The following is a 5,981-nucleotide window of genomic DNA, read 5'->3' as shown; positions in this document are numbered from 1 at the left end:
TAAGTCCTCGACCAAGGATCATTGAGGATGACTCTCGGCAGATTGTTAATATGATTATGAAGATTATTGATTCTTCAATACTATCTTTACATCATCTCCATGATTTTAGTGTTACTTCAATCTTGATAAAACAAAGTATTTTTTGGGATCTCCCCTAACAAAGATATAATTTGACGAGGCATAATTTAGATGTGATACATGTTGAAATTTTTTTTGAATAATACCTTCACTATGATGGATGTTAGGATAAAATTAATGATATTGAGTGTTGCAAGAGAAGAGATTTGGAGCTTCAAGAGAGAGCTGTTAGTAAACTTATAAAGTTTAAAGCTAAATATTATACTACTTTAGATCAAAAAAGAATAATTCGGGATGCCTATAATCTCCAAAGTTTTCTAGTGGGTGTGTATCAAATTGAGTCATTGTGTCAGTATGGGAGCATGTTTGATATTAAAAATTATGATGAGCATATTTTTTTGTGCTGCTTATTAAGTACTGTAATTAGCACTTTACCAAAGAAGATACTTAATATGTTAATTAAAATCATTGCATTCTTCAAAGATTTATGTATAACTCATTTGAGAGTCAAGAAACAATACAAGTATTGTTGCATATTTTTAGATGGATGAAACAATACATTTACTTGTATCATTGCATTTTCTTAGATGTTTCATCCATCTTGGTAGCCTATCCATAGGTTCATGAAAATCATCAAGAGTAGGCACGACACTTTGAATCTATCATGGAAGAAGATCACGATCGAGGTTTTGGACATATGATTTAGGGAGTTCAAGATAAACCAAGATAATTTTGTATTACAATTATAATCATAAGTTATATTTTTATAATAACAAATATTATTTGCTATTTATTTTGTAGAAAGACTTTCGGTGACAAGCTTAGCATTATCAGCAGATCTAGAAAAAAACTTTGAAGCTTGAGGGCAGATACATGCTCATGATTCTCATCCACCCGATAGAGTCGATGTCATTGCGGGAAAGATGTCGCCAAATGAAATTGTGGAGTGCCATCATGACAACCATAATCTGCACATGTTTGTGAAATGGTAAGATGGCATATCATGCAGTATAACCTATTTCTTCTTTCAAACACTGAAGTCTTCTCAATGACACCGCGTAAATAAGAATATCTTTTATTGAACATTTATTTTTTGCCTCGGGTTACATTGCTTGCTTGCTCAAAGTCAGGTATGGGGTATCTTGTATCACGATAGGGTTTAAGTTACCATCTCTACAACAAATATCTAATATCAACCAAGTAGCATTTACTTGATATGCACTACATAATTAATTATGAGGTAAAGTTGAATTATGAGAGTATCTAATTCTCTAGCATACCTACAGAAGGATGTGGAAGTTGTACTTGTTATTCTGCTATGTAGCTTTGAAAATTCTACTGTCATGCACACTGTCCTCCCAAACGGTCATGAAAAAAGTGAAGCACATGTTGTAGTCGCACACAATCATGACATTCTGCATTGAGGACCCACAACGACCAATGAATGCAGACTTCTCATTATTTGTAACATGTGCATCAATGTGCATTCCATCGATTGCTCCAATAAAATTCTGAAAAAATAATTATGGATTACATGGAAATGTTATTTATTTGTAAATTGAATGTAAATTTAGGACATTACCTTAAAGAACAACATGTACTGCATATCGTGTGAAATCTTTATTGGGGTACGTTCGAACATTGGATATGTTGGTTTTATGACTTGTGCAAAAAAAACTCATTAGTGTCTTCAACCCCACTGAGAAGTATCTGCATATTATCTCAAAGGAGTGTTGAAAACGCTCTATTGCTCCTCGCATTGATTCATTCTTGGATAATATGTGAAAAGTTATCGTCAACACCTCTCGTGAAGTCGTCCATACGGAGCCATGAAGTTCATGATTTCTGTGTAGTTCCTCCAACAGATCGTTGAATATTATTAGTTTCATGTGGAACATATTGCAGAATCTTGTTGGGTAGCCTTCAAGCAACTCTCGAACCCATTTTTCCCAAACATATGAGGATGTCATGCAGGGGGAGCGACCAATATAGGAGTTGTAATACTCGTACATATTGCATATGATAACTATAACTCTTCTTCTGCGCTTTTCTCTAGTTGCATCCATTTATATAAGTATCATATTGGCTAACACATAAGCATCAATAAATTAGTTATAATTACATTGGGCACAAACATCACAATAAACATATAAATATAATCATATAAGCATCGCTCAATAAGACAAGCACCAAGATGTTTAAATTTTCATAGCAAATAAAAAACAATACAAAAACATAAATATCCCATACGAATGTAAATAAAAAAAGTCTTTCAAATGTTCCCGTGATCACAAAAATGTCATAGGTATACCATCCTACGGTCTTCGGGAATCTTGACGAGAACTCTTAAAACAAGTACAATGGCAAATCCTTAGAAATCTTCCTATTTGTATTCAGAACTTGCACAACCTATGAGATAGAATTTGTTTGAGATGTGTGAGGTTCGACGCTGCAAGTGGCCACCAGCTGTTAAATTTGGCTTCTAAGGAAAGCACCCATAACTTTTTTTTTATTCTCAACCCGCGAACGTCTAAAATGGCAGGTGGACTCAATTTCATGGAGGTCCGGGCCGGGGACTTCAGTTGAATGACCTAATTGGTCGGCTCCCAAGTTATCGGGGGTGCCAACACCCCTAAACATTCGATCCAAATTCTCCTTCAACTCAGGATCAAGTCCACATATTTTAAATATTTTTGCAGCATACACCACCTACAAATTCATAACATCTAGTTCAATTTAAAAACAAAATGAAATTGCCCAATTAGGTGAAATGTCAAAATTTTTACTACAACTCTTTTTGCCCACCACTCATCGGGAGCATCAATGGTTCGTTTCACCGGATCCCACTCCAGACCCGTTGATCCTTGTTTTAATTCCTTCTAAATTTTTCAATCCTTCCTTAGTTGATCTCATTTGTTCTTCAATTACATCCTGTTGTATTCTCTTTCTATACTTTCCTTAAATTTTCTGATAGTATTTTGTCACTCTTCCTTGTTAAAATAAGAAGTAAGTCTATTTCTTAGATTGATCTCCTTGAGACGAAGGTCAAAAAATATTATTTTTATCTCTTTGTCCCAAATTATTGGTGTACCAACCTCTTTAGTCTTAACCAATATATTATTATGATGAAAAACACAAAGTAACATATACAACAAGTTAATAATATATGCACATACCAACAATCAACCACACACACACCACCACACATCTGTACCCCTCCACACACACACCACCACACATCTTTCCCTCCACACACACCATCACACATATTCCCCTCTGCACACATGCCAACACATCCACCCTCCATACACACACCACCACACATCTACACACACAAAACCACAAAACCACAACACCATCACACATCAAACAACAACACCACACATCCACACATACCAGCACACAACGCCATCCCCAACCCCTCCGTCCATATTGGCATTACCATGCCCAACCCCACCTACATCACCACCTTCGGCCACATCATCACCACATCGACACTACCTCCACCTCAAATTTTCACTCAAAAATTTCAAATCCAAATGTATAAATGAAATAGTAATGAGGAACATTAATAGATATGTGAAAGCATAAGAATTGTGATTGTCAGTGAATAATCTAATGATAAATTAAAATAGATCAATCTCATCAAATCCATAACAATCCCACAATATTTACAAACCAAAACACACAACTATTTTCTATTTACAAACATAACACATAGCTCTTTTTTTCAAAAATATTTAATATCACACTAAAGAGAGAACTTTATGCACTTATGATAGGTCTCATGTATGTAAAAATATATGATTAATGATTAAATATGTTAAGAAAATCTTCCAAAAACCACCACCCCAAGCCACAGCCAAAAACCACCAACACAAGCCACGTTAACCACCCCAAGCCACAACCACCATCCCAACCCATAGACAAAAACCACCACCTAAGCCACAACCACAAACCAAGCTACAACTATCACCTCAAACCATATTAACCACCTCAAGACATAGCCACCACCCCAACCCATAGACAAAAAGCACCAGCCCAAGCCACAAACACAAACCCAAGGCATAACCATCACCTCAAGCCACATTAACCACCTCAAGCTACAAATATCACTCCAATCCACAGACAAAAACTACCACCCAAGCCATAGCCACAAACCCAAGCCACGGCCATCACCTTAAGCCACATTAACCACCTCAAGTTACATCCACCACTCTAACCTACAGAAAAACCACCACCCCAAGCCATAGCCACACTCGAGCCACAACCATCACCTCAAGCCATAACAATCACCTCAAGTCATAGCCGCCACCCCAACCCACAACACCGGCCATCACAACACAACCCACAGCCACAACCATCAACAAACCACAACACTGGCCAACACAACATCACCAACAACACTTGCCAACACAACATCACCAACAACACTTGCCAACACAAAGCAACCCATGACCACAACACTGACCAACAAAACAACACAACAAACCACAAACACAACCTAAAACTGGTCATCACAACACAATCCATAGCATTGACCAACACAACACAACCCATAGCACTGGTCATCACAGCACAACCCACAACCACATCCTACAACAAACCACAATAATGATTAACACAACACAATCCACATCACGACAAACCATCACACCACACAACAACATTAGCTGCCACACCACCACGACAATCCAATATTGGCCAACCACAAATTCAGACTGTCACAACAGAAACCCAATCGCACATCATAATAAACCCAACACTACAACATAACAAACTCAACTCTTCTTCTCAAATTCACAAAAAAAACAGAAGAAACTATCACAACAGAAACTCATTGACTCAACAAAACAAACCCAAATATTCTCAAATTCACAATAAACAGAACATACCATCACAACAAAAACTCGTCAGCACAGTAAAACAAACCCAACACCACAACACAAAAAAAAAACAAATCTTCTTCTCATATTCACAACAAACATACTTCCCAACACCTCTGCCTTCATCACCATCATAACAAATCAATAGAGACATAAAAAAAATCCAACAAAGAAATCAATACCCAGCAAAAACAAGAAACCAAAATGGTGTACGTGAGAGAGTATATGGAAAGGGGATACTAGAGTTCAGAATGAGAGTCTGTAGAGGAGATCACAGAGGAAGGTTGGGTTAGGGCAGACGATGAGCGAGAGATCACGAGGAGTTTGCAAAGGAGATCGAGTTAAGGCAGACAAGGAATCAGTAGATGGCGGAGGGGCGAACAGGTAGATAATTTTGTAAGAAACGAGGGTCGCGAGTCGAACCCGCAAACCTTGTTTTACCTAAACGCACCGCGACGCTGTGGTAAAGCCACCCCAAAAGAACAAAAAATTCGGCATCGAACTGAGCCGTGGCCCGAATGCAACCCTAAACATGACCTTAGTTGATATATTTTGGTTAGCTTTTAGTCTGGACACCAATCGACATTTGTTTTTGGAAGCCGATCGATTTTGAGTGAGGTAGCCAATTGGCCTTAGAGCGGATGGTCAGCTTATCTTATTATAGTTCCTTGGTGATCTCTAATGATCTTTGGGAGACCTCTTGAGAGAGCTTCGTGTTGATACCTAGAGATTGTTAAGGGTTTAGACCTTTGACCGGTTGTTAGCATGAACACCTGTCCTTGATTGGCCTGGGCGGCCCTTTGGTCATCAATCTGGCCCTCAGTCAATCGGTAGTCTTTCGGTTGTCGTTAGCTGGCAATTAGGCGCTATGTGTTATTTATATGATCAGATTCACGAGAACTTATAGCTTTTCGTCTTAGGGGTCCTAATAATTTCTCTTTTAATCCGACCCATTAGATTTTCTCAAGATTTGTGCATATCATTTTTGAGTGTGTATATATATATATATATATACTA

This window comes from Phalaenopsis equestris, unplaced genomic scaffold (genome assembly GCF_001263595.1).
Source record: "Phalaenopsis equestris unplaced genomic scaffold, ASM126359v1 Scaffold000513, whole genome shotgun sequence".
Classification (NCBI taxonomy): Eukaryota; Viridiplantae; Streptophyta; class Magnoliopsida; order Asparagales; family Orchidaceae; genus Phalaenopsis; species Phalaenopsis equestris.
This window is presented reverse-complemented; position numbering follows the sequence as displayed.